The following is a 12,546-nucleotide window of genomic DNA, read 5'->3' on the forward strand; positions in this document are numbered from 1 at the left end:
CCTGTGTACATTTCCATTATTTCTTTGTAAAAAGTGTGGAGGCCAGAAATTTCATACTAGTAAGGAATGAAGCAAATACTATGAATGCTGCTGGAATCAGAGATGATGGGAACTGTGAGTACAACTGCCTTTATTTTATTCTTACAAAAAGAAATTGTGAGTCAGAGCACTAGGCAGCCTACAATATGATGAGAAAAGTGTGTGAGCTGAATGCCTACTTCACATTAGCTGGGCAAGGCTGAGTCACCACGTCCACTCAGGCGAGGCTCAGTTTTGTTCGCTATTTGCTGTTCCGTAATTAGAACACTAGAAAGAAGACGTGGGCCTCTATGAAAGCTCAGAGCCTCTCCTAACTTTCTGTTCAAATCTATTAGCTCTCAATTGCTGCCTCAAAGGGAACACGCAATTCAACATCTACATCATCTTCCTTTAAATGGCAGCAATATTATTATAATTCTACCTGGTTTCTAAAGTTTGGAAATAAATTTAACCCTATGAGAAAAAATGTCATTATCTTCCCTAAGAGTCACTCCATAAGAGAGAAAATCAATGAAACCAATTAGATGTCTGCTAAAAACTCTTGATTAAATATGATTTTGTATCTGCCTCCCACTTCTTTTAAGGGAATACAAACCCTTTACAGAAGAGTTTCTAAGAGTTTTCACTTCAGAAGCAGTTTTGAAATGATATATTCTTAAATTTTAGACAAATCTTAAGTCTTAGACAAGACACCTTTAAGTATTATACATTTTGTGATAGAATTTATATGCAGATTCAAATTTCAGAGTAATGGGGAGTATAAATATTTAAGAAAGTCTAGCAAGTTAAGTCAAAACATTTACTTCTTCAGATAAAGTTATAGATAATTATTGTTGCATTTTGCCCTGTATATTTCCTCTTGTTTATTTTCTTCTACATGTAGAGTCAAAACAAACTGTAAACTCTAGAACAGGAAAGTTGCATGACTAAAGCAAAGATGTCTGTGTACTAGCCTCACACAACCTTAAGAAGTTATATGAAACATTTGGCCAAAGAAAAAGGAGGGACATAATTGAATGCTCAGAGGAGATCTACCCCCCCACCGCAGTTCTAGTGGAAACTGCAGCTACTGAAAAAGCCGAGTGCTTAAAAGAACCAAAAGAGTCTGAGCTTTTAACTCAAAAATAGAGACGAGCTATTAGAGGAAAAGCAATTAGAATATAATTAAAACATATTTTTCAAATTCTGTCTAAGATGTCAATACTGCAGTCTGTAGACTCCTTCACTTGTATTAATTATTTTAAAATTTGCTGTAAGAGAAAAATGTGCTGTGTGTTTGTGTGTTTGATGAAAATATTTTTAGAAAACTATCTTTTCTAACTTAATTAAATCTTAATAAAAGTTTGACAATCACCATTCAGAACACTTGGCCACATACTATCTTAATAACTATTGATCGTATATATGTATTGATATATATACTCTCCTACATTCTTTATATATATAAAATGATACATGGATAAATATATATATAATTATATAATTTTAACTTACAAAATATATTTTTATGTGTAAAATTATATATATTATATAACGTGTATAACTATTGATTATGTATTCTCCTATATTCTTTATATATATAAAATTATAGTGTATAAAATTATATATATATATATTATACATCGGTTAGGGATAGGCTATCTGAGAATGTAATATTTCAGCAGAGACTTGAATGAATTTAGTGAGCCTCTGAATAACTGAGAAAAGAGGATTCCAGGCACATCAATTGGCTAGGGCCCAGAGGCAGAAGTCAGCTTGGTAGTGATCAAGGCAAAGGAAGGAGGCCAGCATGACTAAAGCAAAATTTGTGAAATGAAAGAAGTAGGAAACCAGGATATAAAGATAACCAGAATTTAGATGTTTAGCATCTTATAGGCCGTAATAAGGACTTCGGATTTTATTTTACATATGATGGAAGTCTTTACAGGATTTTAAGAATGGAAATGATGGAATGATATATTTGACATATTTTTAAAAGATCACAGTGATTATAAAATGTGCTGCAAGTATTTAAGATTGCAAGCAGGGAGAACAATAAGAAAGCTATTATAGTGGTGATTTTGACTAGAGCCGTAACAGAGTGGTAACAGGAGGAATTAGGAGGAGGTCAGAGTCAGCATGTTCTCATTTGGGTGTTTCATTCAGTTGATATAATCAATATATTTTGCTGATGTAATATGTGATAGAGATTTAAGATTCAAAGATGACACCGAGTTCATTTGAGCAAATGTTTCAATGATGATTTTTATTCTTTTTTACTCAGTTAGAGAGAACTCAAGGATGAGTAGGTTTTGCTTTTGGATCTGCTAAGCTTGAAAAACCAGGTAGATATCTGAGCAGTGATATTAAGGAAACAGACATCAAGAAAAAGACTCTCTCCTTGACCAAACTTTAGTTGGGCTCCCCTGAACCCTCTTCTTGCCTAGGCCCTGTTCTTACCAGACCTGCATAGTCTAGTTTCAGCCAGAAGCCTGTGAATGTGGAGAGAACTCTCATTCTTCATATTGGATCACCCTTGATATCTGGTCTAATTCCTCATCTCCCAGGTGATATCGGATCATCCTGGCCTGACTTCAGCAAGAATCTTGTCAAGTTGGTTTAGCCAGAATCTACCCTCACCCCTGAGGTTTCCTCTTGGTAATTTTCCACCCACTGACCCCATCCCCAGACCTTGGCTAGAAATCCTCACTGGTCCAAGCTGTATTTGGAATCGAGCCCAGTTCTACAGAAGGTCTCTTTTTCCCTATTGCAATAGTTCCTGAACAAAACCTCTTTTCACTGCTGTAACTACTGTCTGGCTTTGGTTTTTCTTTAACTATCATCACATATATCATTTTCTAGATATCACCCACCTGCTCATCAAGATTGCCTTCTACCCTCTTCACTTTGATCTGTGCCCTGAGCTCCCTTACCCTGTATTTTTCTTTAGGTTTAGCCAATGGGGACACCCGGCAGGAGAAGAGAGGGAGGAAGTAGAGCAAATATAGGTATTTATGATTTCTGCTCCTACCCTCTGTCAGTCATATCAGGCTTTCACTGCCCCTTGTATGAAAGTCATTCCCTTTATCAGGACAACCCTCTGTATCACTCTCTTCTTCCAGGGTTTGTATGCTGCTCCCTGCCATAAATCCTTTGAGCAGGGGTGTGTGTAGCTCTATGGTTTCTAACATTGATGTGCTGCATTATCGTCTGTGATTTCGCTATTTCCTGTCCATATTTTATCAAATTTTCAAATCATCCAAATTTGAGGAAGCACCTCTGAATTATGATTGACTCATTTGATACAGTAATCGATACTGAATGTAGCCCCAGGAAGCAAACCCTCCAAATAGAATTCTTGTATTGGGATGTTCATACATTAAAGGAGCTCAGAGATGACTACTGGCCGGAGAAATGGAACATAGGATATCCATGGTATGCAATACAATCATGACAAATCAAATGGTTGACCTTGGTAGCCTGGTATGTATGAAATGAGGTCAATGTACTGTGAGAGTAAGTGACATAATTTAGTTGTTATGTTAAAAAATGTTGTTTATAAAGTTTGTAGAGTCACCTGACTTCTTAGGAAGGTGCTAAAGTGTGCACCCAGGGAAGAGGGAAATTAAAAGTCATGAATATACAATTGGGAACATCCATGGAAATTTTAAAGGAGTTCTTCATCTCCTATAACAACTGGGAATGTCAGACTGAATCTGAGAACGAGAGAGAGAGTTAGATTGCCAATTAAATGCCCCACACTCCACACTCAAAATCTCCTGTGCTAAAATAAATGCAGGGCAGGGAAGGAACAGAATCCTAAAACGTGTGGTGGGGAAATTTAGGTAGACATAGATAAGGCCAAGAATATCAAACTTACAAATTTCCTTAAACTCCCCTTGCCACTGGAGGCAGACAGTCCTCCTCCTTTTGAGGGAACAAGTTCCTCTTTTGCATGAAAGCCTTTCTGCAATTTCATCTAGGGAAGTTGCCCCAAAAGGTGAAGTTTATCTTCCTCGGAAGATAAACTATCTGTCATCTATCATCCTGATCATATCTATCATCACTGTTCTTACTGGCCCCAAGCCTCTGATAGTATTCATCCCAGCACAGCCTACCATGAGAGGCAAAGACCTCCATGTGGAGACGGCCAACATGAGGAAAGCCAGAGTTTCACAAATCTATTTTGGCAGGAGGCTGAGGCACGTCAGTGGGAATTACAGGGATGACAGACCAAGTTGGACAAAATATAAGACAGCTGACTGCATTTCTTGCCAGAAGCGTATCTCATCCAGGATTTTGGATTTAATGGGTTGGCTTGAAGACTTAGGAGAGAAGTAATTAGTTTCCTATGTTAGTTAATTAAGGCCTGGACTCAATATGACCTATAGTTAACGAGGGAAAAATTTGGAACTTTCCTGGCACATGGTAGAAGAAAGTCCTAAGGCTCAGGAAACAGGCTCTACCACCCCCTAACTGTTATCACGCCCCCTCTCAGGTTAAGGAGGGACTATTTACAAAATTATTTTCAGAGTGGAAGAAAGCTATAGGGAATATGGCAATATCCTGCCAGTGGTAACAAAGGAGCTGTTAACTCCTGTAGGGCCATAGGGAAATGTGTTTACACAAAACCAGAATTAAACAATGAGATGAAAAACACCAAATAGAGATTTTTTTTTAAAGTGAACTGGCTTACAGCAAGCTAGACAAGCTAATATTAAGATATTTTGAAATGAATTACTTGATTGTGGAAATTGTAATTGCATTAGAATATATAAGCTCTGCGTTCAGGACCTGCCTTCTAAAAGCATGGTTTCTCTTTTGCTCCAGACCTCTCCCCAACCCCGACTTACACAAGATACTTGGTTTATGAACTTTAGTGTTTTATTTTACATTTTGATTTGAGTTTCATTTTTAAATCTATATCTAAAAGTATATAGTCCCTACCACATAAGGTGCTTGTCAGGATTAAAAGACTTTAATACCTGCAGAGCACTTACAACAGTATGCTCAATAAATCTTAACTCTTCTTAGCGCTAATAGGATTATGTCCATTATAAAAGCTGCTTGATCAGCTAGATAAGTCCTTTAAGTGTCACCCGAGTATATCATTTTGCTTTTATCTCCACATTTATACTTATGTTGCAATCTATGTCTTTAATAAAATCACATTTAGCTTTCTAGATCTAAATAAATTAGCTTGAATTCAACTAATTATCACTTATTTTTTATACTAAGCATTTGGCATTTTAATTATCTTTTTTATTGCTAAAGTGATTTATGTATCTATAGCTGATAACTGTTAAAGAAAACCAGAGCCCAACCGTGGTTAAAGTGGTAAAAACAGACTTTACTCAGGAACTATTATAATAAGAGAAAGAGCCCTCAGTATAGAGCTAGGATCAATTCCAAATACAGCAAGGACAAGTAGGGAAAGAGGCAAGAAAGGTGGGGATTGGTGGATGGAAAATTAGGAAGAAATATCAAGAGAAGGAGGGAATTCTGATTAAACACAACTAACAGGTCCTTGCCGAAGGCAGGCCAGAGTGATCAGATATCACTTGGGGGATGGTGGGAGCTGAGGGATTTAATTAGATAATGAGGTTGATCAGACATGAAGGGTCGGGGATTCCAGTTAAACTTACTTACCTAACAGGATTCTTGCTAAATCTTGACCATGCAGGCCTCACAAGGATGAATGTCAAGGTCGAGGCTTAGAGGAGCCTGACTAAAGTTAGGTCAAAGAGGGCATCTTGTCAGTCCCTCCACGTGTTCAAGTAAAGGAGAGGAATCTTTCTTTTCTTTGAATGATATAAGTCCACTTTTCATTTGGATATCTGTTATTTATTAAGGATCAGTTGCACTATCTACTGGGACTTGGTAGTAGAGGTTTTTTGCTGAATGGTGCAAAGAGGCATTTAAGGAGGAGAGTTGCTACGAAAATAAAAGAAAAACAATGATTGATATAGTTGGCACCCAGTTTCTGAGTCCAGAAGTCAGTCAGTTAGGAAGATTTCTGGACGTTGGACTGGAAGCATCTTTACTTATTTATTTATTTATTTATTTTTTAAAGATTGGCACCTGGGCTAACAACTGTTGCCAATCTTTTTTTTTTCTGCTTTATCTCCTCAAACCCCCACTGTACATAGCTGTATATCTTGCAGGTCCTTCTGGTTGTGGGATGTGGGACGCCGCCTCAACGTGACCTGACAAACGGTGCCATGTCTGCGCCCAGGATCCGAACCCTGGGCAGCCGCAGTGGAGCGTGAGAACTTAACCACTGGGCCACGGAGCCGGCCCCTGGAAGCATCTTTAGATGGTGGAGTGAAGACAGCAGAGGCAATCCAATAGATTTCCTGGTTTGAATGTATTTGATGATGGCACTGGGTGTTCCAGTGAACTTTCTAGGTGTCCCACACAGCAGCAGGCATAAAGGCTGTTCATACATGGTCTGTTGTGATGATATTTAGAAGTCATATCAAGCCATCCAGCTTCAGCTTGCAGGACTCCAGGAACTGGCCAGTTTTAGCTCTCAGAGATGCCAAGTCAGGAGGGTAGAAGAAAAATTAGAAGTGTTAATTACTAACAAAATCCATAAGAGGCAGGATCCAGACCAATTCACAGGTAGATAAAAAAATGGAAAGTAAAATGGAGTTTACCTCAAGGTAAAAAATACCTCAAAGACAATGAACAAGATTATGATATAATATTCCACATAGGTGTGCTATAGTTTCCCACTGAATCACAAATTTCTCTCTATAGTCACACCTCTTTTGATTCTTGTTTACAAAATAAGCGTGGTCTCATTAGATTTGGTCTGATTATTTACATAAGGGCAGCAAGAATGGTAATTGACCACATGGTTTTTTTTAAGTTTGCTTTCTTGGTCCTTTTCATAAAGAATCTCAGATTAGATTTTTAAAAGCCTTTTGAGCCTAGGACAACATGCCAAAATCTCACCATTAGACTTCTGCATTGCCTACAGATTTGGGTGAATTCCTCCCTTCTCAGGGTCCCCAAGCTATCCTAACCTTCCGGGACCTGCCAGGAAGTGATCTTCCTTATTCACCTCTAAGGCTAGGAATTCTATAAGCCAGATACCAGGCCAGTTTTTCCATTGATACCGTAAAGTCAACCTTGGTTCTTTAAAGCTATCTGGTCATATCTGATTCTATGCGTTCTCAAATACGACATTCCAGGAAAAACTTGGTAATATAACTGATGTTTCCAATTATGTCCTGTTACAAGGAGGACGGAATCTTATTGAACTTCTAAAAATAATTATACTTTAATGAAAATAAGAATATTCTATAGTAGTTTCCAAATTCTGGAAGGACCACGTAGGGAGAAAGGTAAATGTTTCATTTTTATTTACAAAAGTATAAACTATTATACTGTTATGAGTTATAGATAGCTATGAGAAAAGGGAAATGGGTTCCTTATATACAGAAAATAGAACATTAAAGAATTGGCAGTCTCCCAAACAAAAACTCTAATCATCCTTTATTAGTCCATTCAGTCCCATGTAATTTACTCTTGTTCCACACGATCTTAGGTTAGCAGTTTTATGAATCCATAAGCTTCTCCACTAGTGTTCTGGAAGTTCTTACTCAGTCCAGTGGTATGCTTTTAAAGTTATTTAAACAATGTTGTCAGAAGCCTGTACCCCAGATTACCTGTCATAATCCTTTCCATGGGTCTCTGAGACAGTCACTTTTTGTTGAAAATGAAGCATTCTGGTCTGTAGCTAATTTCAAACACATTCCCCGAAGAATCAGAATGAAACAGAAACTATCTGTGGACAATAAAAGAATAAAAATGGCCATGGCAAAAGATCTGAGAGTTTATTTGACAGAAAATGTGGTTATTTCTGTGGCATAAAATATTTTAAAATAATATGTGGAATTATGACACAACATCATACTCAGCCTATCATGGACAGTGAAGGTATTAACAAATTTCTTTGAAATTGATAGAATTTCTGAAATACATATATTAATAACACCTTCCCATACCAATATAACCTGGGGAAGGTAAAGGCATCTCTTCTTATTTGATGATGCCTTTTTATGTAATTCACCATATCAAATAAACTGAAATAGTTCAACGTCTCTTTTTTACACTGTGAGAGGACAAATTCTTTGAGATTTTCCTGGAGCCCTCTGGAAAATCTCAAAGTCAGTTTGAGAACAAAGAGTTAATTTAGAATTTGATTTGGAGAAGTTGTCAAAAATGTCAAAAGATTTGAATATTTGATTAAGTAGGATTATCGATCACCATGAAACAATATTTAGCTTCTCTTAAATAATTGAGGACAGGATAAAATTAATATAAAGCACAGGAAATTATTCTGACAGGACACAAAATTTCGGATTCCTAGGCAGATTACTTGAAAATAAAGAAAACCTTTTATAATCTCCTTCTACGAGCAAGCCAATAATCCAAGAAGGCTTTGGTTTTTAGTAGAGGGAAAACTAAACTCTACTTTTGCATCTGTACACTATTTTGCTCTCTTTTTAAAAATCTTACACATGAATCCATTCAATCTTAGCCAGCTTTGACCACATAAGATAAGATGCCTTCTCCAAGATTCCTTTCCACAAATCTACTACAAATTTTTTTATATTCATTTAGCTTTTTTTCTTTTCTTTTCCTATATTTTCCTCTTTCTCATTGTGGAACAAACCATTAATGGCTTTCTTTTACAGAGAACTCTAGGAAGAAGACAATTGTGAAATGTGTGTCACATACTAGGATTCTGTGGCAGACTAGCAAATTTTATGAATATAGCATCTCACAATTTTTATAGGTTCCTCATGGTACAATTTTTCCAGGTGGAAAAAGGAACATATTTATTAACTGAACCAAATACATTTAACTTGTCTATATCACATAAAAATAAAAACCAAAAGTATATAAATTTAAAGTCATACTTAGCAATAAGTGTTTCAGCAGTTTTCTTACTTACAAATCATCTAAATATTTAGTGAATACTTATGGCTTAATTTTATTTAGCATAGGTCTAATGTTTCAAGTTACCAAAAAAGGCTTTGGAAACTATTTTCTCACACACATATAATATTAAACAAAGCAGCCATTGGCTCAAGTTATTTCCTTGTTAATTATTTTTACAGAACACACATGTTAGGCAAGTATAACAAGAGAAAAACACCTAAAAATGTAATTAAAAAATGCACGTTCATATTATACTGAGTGCTGATAACTCAGAGACATAGCTGTTTTTATTAAACCGATACATATTAAACTAATCTTATTTGCTACAGATTTACTCAAGTCACATGAAATTGAAAAGCTTTTGGGTTAGCTTCTCTATTTCTGAGAGTTTTACCAATATTTAATTAATATCAGAGCTTATTTATCTCTAAGCCAATTTGAGTAGAACTCCTTTAAAGGACTTTATAAATTAATTTGGTAATAGCATCTAAAGGTAGAATAATATCATATATACATAACATACATACAGACAGGCACAGAGATCCTACTGCATTGATTCTAAAATTTTAGACATGTGTCAGACACAGTAATATACCTCATCTTTGCTCCACTTTATATTTGTATTTGAATTGTACTTATAGTACATGGAACAAGTTAAGATTACTTGTTCAAGATGAATGCTAAAACTTCTACCAATATTTACGGAGGAGACTTTTAAGATTTTCCTTTGCCCCAACATGTAATCTTCTGGAGACTGTGGACTATGTTTGGGTGAGATGAGAGACTGAAAGGACATCAAGTAGTTTATCTGGATGTTTACAAAGCTCATGTAAATGGATAAAATAGCCAGTGTGTTTCTAATTAGTCTTTTCTTCCATTCAGCCTCAGGCAGTTGCTTTTGGAGGTTCCTTAGTCTTTCAAGAGAACTGTGGGGGCAGGAGAGTCCAAAGTTCAAGAAACTGAGGGGTTGGAGGAGGAAGGGAAAAATCTAGCAAGGGTGGACAGAGGGACGGAAGAGGTGAGTTTGAAGGGGGGATATATCAAAGGACTAAGGGAGCTGAAGGGAGGATTGAAGGTGTCAAAAGGAAGAAGGAAGAGCAGAAAAATGGGAAAGGAGAGGTCTTAGAAGAGCCAGTTTGGGGAAGTCTTAAGTTTCCCATAAAGACCATTGAAGTTACATATTATTATTCATAAAGTTATGCCAACAAGAAAAGAAGAAGACAGAGTTGATGAAGCACATAGTCAACATGGTTTCAAGAATGGAAGTTTCAGTTACTTGAGAATTTCCCATGGAAAAAGCTTGATCAAATATGAAGAACAGGGAGGCCTCACAAAGAGCTGGGAAAAATTTTCTTGAACAAGAGTTGGAGAGTGAATTCCCACATGAGACAATGAGTCAAGAAGAATTTTCTAGCCCAGGGAGTCAGGAGGTGAATTCCAACTTGAAACAATGAGCCAAGAAACAAGGAAGCTGGGTCTGTAATCCATCTTCAGAGAGTGTACTCAGAACCTTAAGAATCAAAATCTGTCCTCACTGTGCTTCAGTGGACTGTCATCCAGAGCACTGGCTTAGGAGTCGGACTCCCCAATGGATACCTGATCAATCAGCCAGGAATAAAGACAAAGACTTTAAAGGTGTACACTTGGAATCCTGGGTAAAAGGTCCAGGGATTCAATGGCAAATCTGATCCTGTCCAAGTCTCGGCACCATAACTGTTGGAGAAAACCAGAACTGAACAGTAAAGTGGTAAAAACAGCTATTATTCAGGAACTACTGTAACAGGGCAAAGCGATCTCAGTATAAAACTTGGCTCAATTCCAAATACAACATTGACGAGAAAGGATTTATAGACAAGGAGCAGGGTGTGAATCAGTGGATGGAAAATTTCTAAGAGGAAACATCCGGGGTGGTGGTGACGATTCTGTTTTAAACAGGATTCTTGTAAAGGGTAGGCCAGGGTTATCAAATATCACCTGGTGGATGGGATGGATGAGAAATTGGATCAGCTAAGATTCAAGGATGTGAAATTTTGGCTAAACTGTTTTAGCAGGATTCTTGCTAAAACTAGGCAATGCAGATCTGACAAGGACAGATATCAAGGTCAAGGCCTAGAGGGCTTAGAAGAACTTGACTAAAGTTAAGTCACAGAGAGGTCTTGTTATATCTCTAACTAGCTGAAAAACCATTTTGAAAAATGTCTTGCTCTCAGTAAATACTTTAATTAATCAAATAATAGTATACACACGCTTAGGAGAGGTTAGCAAAGATCTATCAACAACCCTCGACATTCACCATGTCCTTATTCCTATTGCCATCACAACTTTCTATAACACTAACCCAGTGAGGAAAGGAGCATACCGAGAGGAGGAAAATATGGTGATTGATATAACAGAATGTTTATGAGGTGAAATCATTTCAACCTAGAATTATCAAGCTTGAAAAAGAAGAAGTAACTTAGAGGACTTAAAGTGCCATATGTCAAGATTTCTTATAAAACCACGGTATTTTAGACCTTGTGGTATTTGTACAGGTTTAAATGCATAGACCAAAGAAACAGGAAAACCAAAACTAAAAAACAAAATGCACGCACACCTCAGAAACAGACCCTCCTATACGTGGTCAACTGATTAGTAACAAAATTATCACTGTAATGTAGTGAATGAGGGAAAGGATGGTCTTTTCAATATATGGTGATGGATCATTCAAATATACATATAGGAAAAAATAATCTTGTTCAATTCCCAATAGATTATAGATCTAAATGTAAAATGTAAAACAGTAAAGCTTCTAGGAGAGTATCACAAACTTAGGGCGAGTAAAGATTTTTGAAATAGTGTGCTGACAGTGTTCTGTATTTTAACCTGGTTACACAGGCACACTAACGTTAAAATAATAAGCAAAGTATACAGTGTCCTGTAGATATTTTATACTTTGGAATAAATTTACAAAAAAATTAACAGGAGTAAAACTTTTCAGTGAAGGACTTCTGGTATTGAAATCTCAGTTAACTAATTTGTTTATAATTAGAACCCCAGGGCAGTAATTTTTGCCATAATAATTATATATTTTCAAGAACATCATACTTAAGAGAGGTAATTATTTTTGGTTTCAATCTATTGTTACAATAGCCATATATATCATTGTAACTTAAACATTGAAATAATTTGCCTCTAACTCACTCCTATTTCTTCTCCAAAGTCAACTGAGCTGCATGCATCTCCTGTGCTGCTTCCGAGTTTCCCCTCATATTTCTGAGAGTGATGGTCCAAACAGTTCAAGTGCATGTGGATACCGTAAGGGCAGAAACAAATTAAAAATAAGAGGCTTAATTCTTCCTGTCGAAAATAATGGGGCAGACTTCCTTTCCTCCCTTTTCTTAAGCATTTACTTTAGAAAACTTATAACTAAGTGCTTTCTCTATCTCTTTAAAATGTATGTGAATCCCTTTAAAAGCTAAACAAGGCTTTTGCCAGGGTTATGACCCGGGAATGTCTTTCTCAAGGACCTGAGGAACATATCTTTGAAAAGTAATCAAGGAAGATATCGCCCCTATTTCTGTTTCTGTCACAGAG

This window comes from Equus quagga, chromosome 18 (assembly GCF_021613505.1).
Source record: "Equus quagga isolate Etosha38 chromosome 18, UCLA_HA_Equagga_1.0, whole genome shotgun sequence".
Taxonomy (NCBI): domain Eukaryota; kingdom Metazoa; phylum Chordata; class Mammalia; order Perissodactyla; family Equidae; genus Equus; species Equus quagga.